Here is an 11535-nt window from a genome sequence, read left to right on the forward strand (position 1 = left end):
TTTTGTTTTTGTTTTTTTTTTCAAGCTTTCTACTTAGGATCTGACAAATCTATTGAAGCTTACACAAATATCTACTTCAAACAAGTTTGAACTTGATTCTATCAGATAGATTTGTGTTAAAATGCATAAGAAAATATTTCAGTTAGAAAATCCAAGGGCAGTTTTACAACTACTCTGGCACATTTTGGCCGTGAGCTCTATTTTATTAAAACATGTAGCTATTTAACAGCTATCTAGGCAAAAGGCTGCTTTTCAGAAATGTTGAAATATTTGAACTACCATGTTTTCCAGACTCTGCACAACCTCTGGATTTTACATAAAACAGTCATTTTAAGGCTTGTCCCTTACTCATGGGTGCCTGAGTTAAGGTTTTCGGGAAATGCTAAATTCCTACAGCTCCATTTCAGAATTCGGCCACTTTGTACTACACTGCAATCTGTCTCATCAGGATGCATTGCTGCCTTCAATGGAGATGAACAGCCTTAGCATCCCAAGTTTGAGGCTATGCAACAACTGCATTCAGGTCTACCTATCTCTCCTACAGTTAAAATAATTAGATTTAGGCTGTCACTGCAATTTACACCATTGGGGTTGCTGCTTGCTTGGTCTTTTTTTTAATTACTGTTATTAACTTTGCAGACCTAAACTTTGGCAAAGCATATACAACTAGCATCCTTCCTGCACCCAGCCATTTTATTCTGACATCACCAACCGTTTGATCTAAGATGCTTAAGTATCCTTTCCTTCCCTTTCAAGGTAGTTCTGCTACTACTGTAGGTTTGAAACAGCTTTAACTAAGAAATTCACTAAGAACATCTGAGACCCGAAGAACACAGTGAACATCTAATGCAAGCAGATTTAAGAGCAAGGAACTGGGTTTTCCTTAAACATGGAACAGGAATTTAGCAGCAGTGCTCCGCTACACAACAGCGGCATTACATCAAGACGATAAAACTTTACGTTTGCAAGCAGCTAAAGAAAGCATCCACCAGGCACTACTATGGCTAACTAATTTCAGTGCCATTAACGTTAAAAAAAAAAAAAAGCACATTAGCTGAGCATTAATGCTGATTTTCTCTAATTCTTGATAAATCAAAGAAAATCCAGAGCCATATGCAAGCGAGCTTTTAAAGTTTCAGCACAGTGGTAAACAGGATGACTCAGGTAGCTACGCTATCAGTCTGTTAGATATTAATCATAAGCTAAAGCAGACAACACTGATTAAAGGACACTGACAGAATTAAGGCCAACCAGCATGGATTTACAGAAGGTATTCAATCAGAATATACTTTAAGAGTAGACATTTCACTGCTCAAGTAGCTGAAATAAATTTTAACATCTGCAGGACATCTCAATTAAGCACAATGCTAAAAAGGACAAAGTCATTCAGAACTGCCTGATAAATCTCAAATCACCATAATCTTTTTTTAAGACTTTCAACCTCCTCTTTTAAAGAATCTAAAAAAACCAATCTCAGAACATAAAATATTCTCAAAATACAGAGCGAGTACAAATATAAGTAGCTATCCTAAACTTCCATGGAATTCGTAGCATTGGATCACATTACTTCTAAATCCCAGGGATGAGAAGAATGGGTATGGTAATGGAAATGACACATCACCAATAAAACCATCATGAATTATTCAATTACTTGGTCCAGTATAGCAGGTTGCACTTAATAGGGCCAAGCATCCAATCAAAAGACTCACGAGAAGAAAACATCGGTGATGTACAACAGATGCAAGACTACTCTGGAAATACATAGTCCTTAAGCAACCTGAGATTTATGACAATGATCAGCTGAAAAGGAACATATGATACAACATGGACTAGAAAAGCTAACACAAAACACTGAATAAAGAAATCAGGAAATGCAGAGCAAAGAATACTGCTTTCAGTTCTATTTTCAATAAGGCAAGGAGGCTGATAAACCAGGTGTTCAGAAATTGATAGAACATGACAGATACGCCTTACAGTGAAAAAAAGGCAAAAAAAACACATCTAAGCTCTATTTATTGAGCTTAAAGAGCAATTAAAGAAATATCTTGCTCAGTCTATGAATGATCATGCAAGTAAAAAAGGCTGAAGACCCAGGATTATCCAGAGAATGGACTGAAGCAAGAAACTCAGAGATAACCAACAGAGTAAGCTGTTTCCAGGTCAACACCAGACGATTTTCTAAAAGGTATGTTCTAGTTTAAGCAGAAAATTAATCAAAAAATCTATTACTCTTATTACACAAGATGCCAGACAAGTCACAGTAGTCCCTTCCGACTTACCGAGTCTTTATCCTCATAAAGGGAGTGAATTTTTCAAGCCCTATCTACCCACATGCCAAGAAGTTTTCCCTAAAGGAATAATGTCTGAGCCATCCATTTCTCCAGAAACTATGCCTCTATTACAGTTGCATTTTCAGATCTCTTTTAAAGTCTTATCTTTACTGTCTCAAATCACTGCAAAAATCTCTCAGCGATTTCTGGTCAAATATTGCCTGCAACATTCTCAAAAGCAGGACCAAACTGACCAGCTTCTGCTCACTTCTACATTGACCTAAAACTTCAGGGAGCACTGCAGCTTGCAACATGTTGCACCACAGTCAAAAGTGAAAAACACAAGTAGTAGGAAACAAAGCTATTTTGGGATAGGATGACAAGAGAGACTACAGAGACCTGCACACCTAACAAAATCCAAGAAAAATAAAGCAACAATTAAATACCACATTACCAGATGTTTTCTGCCTTTCCTACCTGTTGTGAACTTGGTGGTTAGAGGAAGGGTAGAGAGTTATCCACTTCTTGCTTCACCTGAACACGAGCAAACATGAAAGCTTTTCCCCGTGTGTCAGCCAGAAAGCAGCGTGACCTCCACCTTTATTACGAGACCTCAGCCGGAGGCAGACAGCAGCGATTAAGCTCCAAGGAGAGTCAGGGGACCACACCCTTGGCCCTGCCACTGGCTGGAACACAAACCACTTCTCCTTCCAAATCCTGGCCCAAAGCTCTGCCAGCACTGTTTCCCAGCCGAAAATCACTTTCACATCTGTCTCTACCTTGTACACAGAAAATCTGCTGCTAGGTGAATATTTAGCTCGTGTTATTCCACAGAGTGTTACAGGTCAGGTTGCTGAGTTTGTCTACCTGCTTCTGGTCAAGTGCTTCACCGCCAGTAGCAAGGCTACAGGAATGCAACCAAGAAGTCAGTGCAGCATTTCTCTCCTGCTTGTCACACACATTACACAGCCCACGTGTGTACCTGAAATGGCAGAGCAAAGTTTCAGACTACATGCACTGAATTAGTCTGGGCTGTTGTGGTTTTTTTGGTTTTGCTTTCATTACCATTTCTACAAGCAGCTTCTTCGGGCTTTGTAGAAATCTTCCCTCCCTGCCTGCCCCCTTGAGGTTTCCTATGCATGCAGTTCTGAGACGTCCTATACTTTAGAAAAAATAATATTCAACAGTCAGAAAGTGTCAAATAAAGAGTCTCAGCAGAGAGAATTAGTATGTGTATCAGACTGCATGTGTTCATCAACCAGGAAATTAGAAATTACCTTTTTACTACATATGAATTACTTGAGTTTTTAATAGCTATCACTTTTTCTATTTATGTTATTATTGCTAAAGGCATTCACTTACTTTGATCTAAGAACTGTATCTTTGTAAGCTAACTTGTGATGCTATCCTGATCCTGTGCCTTAGGATAACAAATAGAGAAAATGACATATGCAGATGATTCAGCATTAACTAAGACGAGTAAAATTTCCACTGGTTTTAAGGGTAGTTAAACCAGTCCTCTAATTTATTAAATCACGTTATTAGTTGTTTATACTTTCAAGCCTTACCAGATGCTATTTCCATGATCAGCCTCTCTCATTTCCATGGCACACGTTATCCAGCCTAATGCTTGACACCATCCCTGCTGTGAGCAGGGGCTGGAGCAGGCGACCGCCAAAGGCTGGTCTCTTCCAACCTGTACTGTCCTCTGATTCTGCCACACATGGCTCACAAATCCCAGTTTGAAAATCCATTACTTGTCAGTCACACCAACTCCTTGACACATCTATCCATTCGTCACCACAAAACTTCACCCAAAGTAATCTGCGTATAAAGTTTTCCTTCTGTTCCTTCCTATCTGAACTGACACACTGCCATATCCAGACCACACATCTTTTACACGTGTGGAGTTACAGTCTCCGAATCTCCCTGTCACACAAACCAGCATCTTTAACATAAAATACTATCAAAAGAATACAACGCATTCAAATTTATCATCAGTGACAAGGGGGGGGGAGTATTTCTGTACTGAATGAACGTGATTAAATATGTGGGAAGAGGACATGAACTTCACAAAGTACAACGCACCATGCTTACTTTCACTACCCTAACACCTGTTTAACATGCAAAAGTATTTTTCCAACCAGCTTATTTTCCTGACCTATTACATGTAAGTTAGCTTATCTGTTCATAATGGAAAGTTAAATATACAATAGACGCTGATGAGGGCATCAAATAATCATTCTACCTCATTTGCCTAGATTCTTGAAAACATACAGCCAAAGAGAGAGAAAATTATAATGCACAGCTTTAATAATTAGCTGAAGGAATCAAAGACTAGAAAGCAATCCAAAAGGTACTGTCAACAAGACACTATTTTGAGACAAGTTTTCTAAATGACCATCAAAATTACTCATTGACCTACGTAATGACTCCATTACTTCTACAGAGCTCCTGGTATCCTTTCTGCTTTTCTCCAAAATCCCCTGAGGTCTAGATAACCAGCTTCTACACACTACGAGCTTTAAGGATTGTAGTAATAGCTCACTCCTGAAAACACATACTGATTTCACACTTGCCCAAAGCCTCAGATGCATCAAAACAATTCTACGCATTCTTTCCATACGAAAAAAATCTAGCGAGAGGGCCATGTATTTTTCAATGGGAGTCTAGTTTCTTGCAGACCTCAAGCCACTGCTGCAGTGTTACTACCTTCAAGGACTGTTTAAACACTTTCAGAAAGAATGGATTGACAGCCCACTCTGTAAAAAGGAGAACTGGGCATATTTTGTTGATTTTGTAATCAACAACACTGTGGCAATCTTACCTACTAAGAAAGCAATGCAAAGATCTTGGTCTTCTACAGTCCCCTACTACCGTCTGAGCTAAAGATGAAAAAATAGCGATACTGTCACTATGATGAGCTACATTTTTATAAAATATACGTATATATTTATATGTATGTATTAGTATGTACACACACACACTACCACCAACCACAAGAGGGTCAATGTGGTATAGACCTTATAATTTAAAGCTCTTAATTCTTAGTTCCATCCACAACTTAAGTACATCTTGAGTAAACCTGCTAGGTTTTCTGTTCAAATGGTTTTCCATCGAGACCAATCTTTTCGGCAGTCAAAAGATGTTCAGGACTTGACTGCAACAGAAGAGAGGCAAAACCATGCTGCAAACTGACTTCATTCTCATCAAATACCACCCTCCCTGCAACATTTCATAAACCTAAGTTTTCAAATGTCACTCATTTCAAAGGTCAATGTTTATATATAAAGCGCCTATCGCCATATTGATAAACACTCTTTAGAACAATTAAAATCAATTGTCATTTGTCACAATCGTCAAATGTCACAATTAAAATCAATTAATGAGAAAGCCACCCAAAGAAAGAGTCCCTTTCAACAAAAACACTTCTTCAATAACAAAGAGGAAATAGGTTTTTCCTTACCAAAACGTCCGATGGTTCTCTAGCAAGATATATAGGAAGGAGAAAGCAAATCAGGCCTATGCTCTTGTTTGTGAACTTGAACTGTAATTTTGTTGCTCAGTCCCTTACCTCTTTCTAGCTCTAATCATGAATTAAACACAGCTCATCTCCCCTCATCTTTGAGCAGCACTGAGGAAAAAATGGAAGTATGACAAAAATGCTACGAAAATGATTTTATTTTTTTTAAACTCAGACTGTGAGAAGATTTAACCTCATAGTTTAAAAGCACTACGACAGAATTTTAAAGACCTCAGTGAAAGAATAAGAAACATACATATGACAGTTACTTGAACTTACAAGATCAGACAAAAGTAGGCAGAGTCAAATTTCATATTCTTGTTATTGCAAACAAAAAAATCTGAAGAGCTGAATGCCTGAACCAATTCAGATGAGGGAAAAAAGGGGAAGGAAGAGACAATGGTTCAGATGCCTTGCTGATCTTCATAAATTACTGTGCACTTATGTTTCCCTTACATACTTACATAATTACAAAGATCTTTCAGCAGAGGCATGTAGTAGCAAACAACCTCTTCAGCCAGTCTGCATGGCTACCCCAATGAGATGATCTATGACTGACATCCAGCCTGCTTTAAATGAAGTAACTACAAATCTTAGAAGCGCTACCAACATTTTTCTTACATTCAGATTTAAGAACCTCCAGTATACTGGAGCTTCTTGGAGCTCCTTTTAGACAACTGGCTTTATGGGACGGGACAGCAAGAGTAGATGAGATGCAGTAGTATTTACTTTGAATTCCTTAAAGCAACCTTCCTTATCCACCCCCACCCCCTTGACATTCAAAGTCTTCATCAATCAAGGATTTAACAGTTTGAAAAATGAAGTTGTAAAGATACCAACTCTGTATTTACAAGCAATTCTCTCATGTCAGAATAAAAATCACATTTTTCACGTAACATAGTGTTTTGTTCTTATTTTAAAATACAGACTCAAGGAAACATTCAGGAAAGGTCCTAAAATAAATCCTGCAACCAACTACCCCCACACATGTTCATGTAACCAGGTACTGGGAGATCCCAAGCAGCTCTCGAAATCATTAAGAAAGTCCAGTATTCACACAAAATATTGTCAGATACCGAAAGGGGCTATCAATGCTTCAACACAAGAATCAGGTCTTGTTGGAACTGACAGCTTGCATTCAACTTCCACGCATAAATCTTTACCTTCTTTTTAATACAGCTGACCATTAGACAGAATCTTTATTTTTAGTCAGATACAGTGACGAATTAACACTAACACACATGACCTTTGACATCAGGTAACTTGCAGAACGTGTGCCTGTAAGAGCGTGGTGGGTAAAAGGGGTGCAGAGTGGCAATAGATGCTCCAGTGTTTCTGCTGATCCCCCTAGGACTGATTAAGGCATGCATTTTTATCTCGACATCTGCTAACTACTCAAAGAACGCCTTGCCAAGTGAATGACAAGAATACCAATACCTCACAATACTAAAAATCTCATCTATTGGAAGCCACCACCCAATAACAGAGCTCAACAACCCCAGAGGAGAGCTTTTGTTGGTGACTGCAGCAACCGATTTTGTTTACAACATTTCCAAAACATCCCACTATCCATCTACCAAGTGTTACATTGAGGGAAGAGCAAATGAGTTTATGTTTACTACAAAATTTCTTAAAAAACAAAAGCAACCAGCAGCATTATGGGGAAAAGGAAAAGAAAAAGAAAATTACACGTACTTTCCAGGAACTTGCCCAAGTCAGCTCCTGAAGCAAGAAAATAGAATGAGCAGCAAAAAGTTAGACAGAAGAACATAAACAAAATTCAGAAGTTTGTTCCCCTCCCAGCCAAGAAAACACATCTGTAAGAATTATAAAAAGAGATAAAGCATCGCAGCAGCAAACCAATGTTAATCTGACGGTTACTGAGGAAAACATAGATTTTATTTCAGAAGTACTAGTTGGCAGCATCTCCTTTTGGTCTACAACTTGTCCCACTTCAAAGTGCAATTACACAGAGTTGAAAGAATGGAAACTGCTTTGTTGACACTGAAACTACTTGTCTTGGATCAATACCAAATGTACACAACTGTGATCGATGTGCTCTTCGGGCTACCAAGGCCTCGCCACTCAAACACTGCCGGTCATTGCTGCTCGCGACGCCCTGCCGCCCGGGGGGCAGAGAGGGACTCGGGACTCCCTCCTGCCTCGGGCCGGGTACCCTGACAGGGCCGGGCGTGCCCAGAGCGGGACAGGAGCTGCTACGAGGGCGCACCTGCCCGAAGCACGGCCGGAAAGCGGCCCAGGCCGCCGGGCTGGGAGCGGACGGGCGAGTTCACGCAGGTCAGCGGGAGGGGACCCGGAGCCGGGCCGCAGCCGCCGGCCCCGCAGGGCCCGAGGAGCCCCAGGCGGCCCCTGACAGGCTGCAACGCCCGCCCCAGGACCGCGCGGACAAGGCCGGGCCCGCAGCCCCGGGGCAAAGCGGGTCCGGGCCCGGCGGAGCCCAGGGCAGGGCGAGCAGGAGGGGCCCGCAGAGCCGGGCCAGGCCGGACCGTGCCTCCCGGTAGGCCGCGGGGCGCCTCAGGGCTGCAGCACCCGCGGCAGACGGGAACCTCCGGCGAGACCGGTGCTCGGCCCGCGGCCTGAGGTCCACCCTGCGGCCGGGGACAGGCGGCGGGGCCGGTCGGGGCGGCAGCGGGGCGCGGCGGCGGCGGGGCGGCGTTACCTGCGCTCCCGGACGGAGAGACCCGCGCGGCCGCCGCGACTCCTCGGCCCCAACAACACAAGATGGCGGCCGCGCCGCCACGCAACGTCACGTGAGGGCAGGCCCCGCCCCGCCGCCGCCGCCGCGAGACCCGGATGCCCGGCGGCCCCGCCCCGCCCCTCCCCCCGCCCTCGCGGAGGCACCGCCCGCGGCTCCGGCGGCTGCGCGCGCAGCCCCGCGGGAGCGCGCCCCCTGCTGGAGGAGCGTGCACGCTGCCCCCCTCCCCCCCCCCACGCAGAGCCCTGTGGGAAGGAGGCGGTGCGGGCCCCGAGGGCCACGGCGGGTTGTGAGGGGCAGGCCTCAGCTGGGCGCAGGGCTCCGCCTCAGCCCCTGCCCGGCTCGTCCCCTTAAAAACCAGCAGGAGCTCAAAGCAAACTTTTTTTATTTTTTTACCCAGCTAAAAATACTGTTTTATTTTTAGTCCTAAAATCCACATTAGTCCATAGTGCGGAATAGCCCCATGCGGTTCCTGCAGCCCCAAAGCCTATTCTTAGCCGTTACACACCGGCGGAGATACAACTGTTTTCAGCTGAAAGAGTTCCGCTCCAGTCGTGATTCCAGCCACAGTCCATTTGGCTTTTCCCCCTCCCTCCGCTAGGTGAATAAATACTTGTCATTGTGCGCTGAGCGCCAGCCAGAAATGGTGCAGCGGTGAGTGCAAGTGGTGCCTCTGAGCTGAGGGGCTGAAAGCCTGTATTTCTTGGCGTTTGTTTTTAACTGACAACAACAGACTACTTCGCCCCAAAATCTTAGAGTGAAATTTCTCCATTAGGAGGCCGGTATGTAAAAGCAGAGCACCCTAACCAGGAGTTGGCCTCCGATAAGCTACATTTGATCCCCCTCGTTGCTGTCACACAGCTGAAGTCAATGCTAATAACAGTTGAGGGAGAGGCAGCACTGCACCGCGAGCTGTCAGCAAGAACTTCCAGCTTCGCTACAGAAGTGGCTGTACCTTATTATTCTACTTAGTGAACATGAGTCTGAGTACTCAAAATATTTTCACATGCTGTAAGGCAAGCTTTATCTGAGCTGGCAGATGTTTAGCACTCGTAGAGATTTTTTTCCCACAGTTTGTATAAAGATATCGTTGAGACAAAAAAAAATCAGGAAGAGAATGCCTATAAGATGTCTCATCTGCAGAATTCTTTTTTATTTTTATTTTTTAAATATCTCAGGAACCTCAGAAGATCAGAAGACTTTTTTTTTAAATCCTTTTTTTTTTTTGTAATAGCAGGTGCCTCTTCAGTCCTCCACAACTCTCAGTCAAGCAGAGCATGAAGAATGTCGTGAAAATTCAAGATTATATCTGTGTGGTTAAATTCCTGCATGGTTTAATTAGAGGACTACTACATGTTGTCTATGTATGAAATTACCTCAGCAGCTAGTCTGACATTTACTAGGGTACCGAGGGCATGATGTACTTCAGAGCCCTCTCAATTACCATACCAATTCATCTGCACTATTAAAAATACAAGTGCAGGGGAAGGGCATCCCTAACGAACCAGAAACCTTCCCTATTGACCCATTGTTGTCATCCATCCTAGCCCGCCTCCCTCAGTAGAGCAGTGGAGCAATGAAGACAGAGCACAGCTTTGAAATGGTAAATAATCATGATAAAGCAGCCCTGAAGATGTGGCAGAGTTTGTCATGTCTTCTCTCACCACCCCCAGTTTAGTTATTCGGAAAAGCAGCTCCCGTTTGTCGAAATATTGGGCATTTTGTCTGAGAAGAGCCAACATCTTCTCAGCAGCCTGTCTTCCATGGGAGCACAGAAGCATCCTCATTTGTCATGTCCCTAAAATAATGATAAAAACAGCAGACAAGGCAGGCAGGTGAACATCCAACTGTGGTTTTTAAAGGCAGTCACTTCAATGCATCTGTCACCTCAGATGGCTTATGTTAAAAGACAAAGCACCACTATAAACACTGCTACTTCTGCAACACCCAATTATTTTAAGACATCCTTCTAACATTTGGCAAGCTGAGTTTGAAAAGCAAGAGTAAAGTACTCCAGTTATTCCAATCCATCTTGCCAAGGGATTTATTTGGACACTCCCATAAGATTAAATGTAGTCACCTATGTAACCTCACAGCTAAAGCCTGAACTCTAAGCCATGAAGAACCTGGAGGAGAGAGACTCCCTGATCATATTGTTTCCCTTTCCCTCTAGACTGTGCCTACACTGAGCTTTTTAGGTAAGACATCCTGCCATCTATCACATGGTGTCTGTCCCCTGCAGCCCTACCATGAGTACAACAGTAGCATCAGTGAGAAACACACTGCAATCCGAGTATCTGCTCTCAGTGCTGGCTGAAGCGCTCATGACTTCTCTGCTGTACATTTCCTACTCTGGGAAATTTTAAACAAAATTCCTCCAGGGATACAGGACTAGCAGGAGTTCCTGTTCTAGGAGATAAATGACTTGACACAAGTCTTCATCCATTCTGGGAAAGACCTGTATCCACAGCAGACTTTTCATCAAACTTCTCTACTTATCCTCACAAGCAGATATAGAGTCACTTGGGGCATCAGTCATGCCAGACTGGCATCGACATACCAGCAGGCATCAGTAGGTAAAGTTGGTATTGCCAGAACCCTTAAAAGCCACCTGTGATGACACCAGGCATAAAGGGAAGACAGCATCAAGAACTGTAATACATTAATTATAGGTAACTAAAATTAAGTAGATCTTGTCAGCCAGTAACTATTGGCTCAGGCATTCAGCTAAGCCATTTCTTTTTTAGTATTTCTGTATGACCTAATGACATAGTTATTTAGTTTGATAGTTGCCAGCAAAACAGAACAATTTAAAGAACAATTAACTTCCCAATCTCAGTTCTTGCAAAGCTGATTTCAAAATTCACGTTGCTACAACTTCAGAATAAACATACATCCAAAAGCATTTATTCTTCACTGCACTGAATAAAGGCGTCAGCTAGCAGCACCTGTTTGAGCTGAACAAAGCTACTCTGGCAGAAAACTGAACATTATAAAACCTGACACTCTCATCCTCTAAATGAGAG

General features: G+C 42.9%; 1 protein-coding gene across 6 annotated transcripts in view; it reads right to left on the bottom strand.

Moving 5' to 3' along the window:
- Positions 1 to 8566, bottom strand: part of GIGYF2 (GRB10 interacting GYF protein 2) — a 78831-nt gene extending 70265 nt beyond the window's left edge. For all 6 annotated transcript variants that reach the window (XM_035544761.2, XM_035544760.2, XM_035544757.2 and 3 more), the window contains exon 1: positions 8474 to 8566. The gene's annotated coding sequence lies outside the window, so the exon portion shown is untranslated. The remainder of the gene's footprint in view (positions 1 to 8473) is intronic.
- Between the last annotated feature and the right edge of the window lie 2969 nt (positions 8567 to 11535).

This window comes from Cygnus atratus, chromosome 9 (assembly GCF_013377495.2).
Source record: "Cygnus atratus isolate AKBS03 ecotype Queensland, Australia chromosome 9, CAtr_DNAZoo_HiC_assembly, whole genome shotgun sequence".
NCBI classification, from domain to species: domain Eukaryota; kingdom Metazoa; phylum Chordata; class Aves; order Anseriformes; family Anatidae; genus Cygnus; species Cygnus atratus.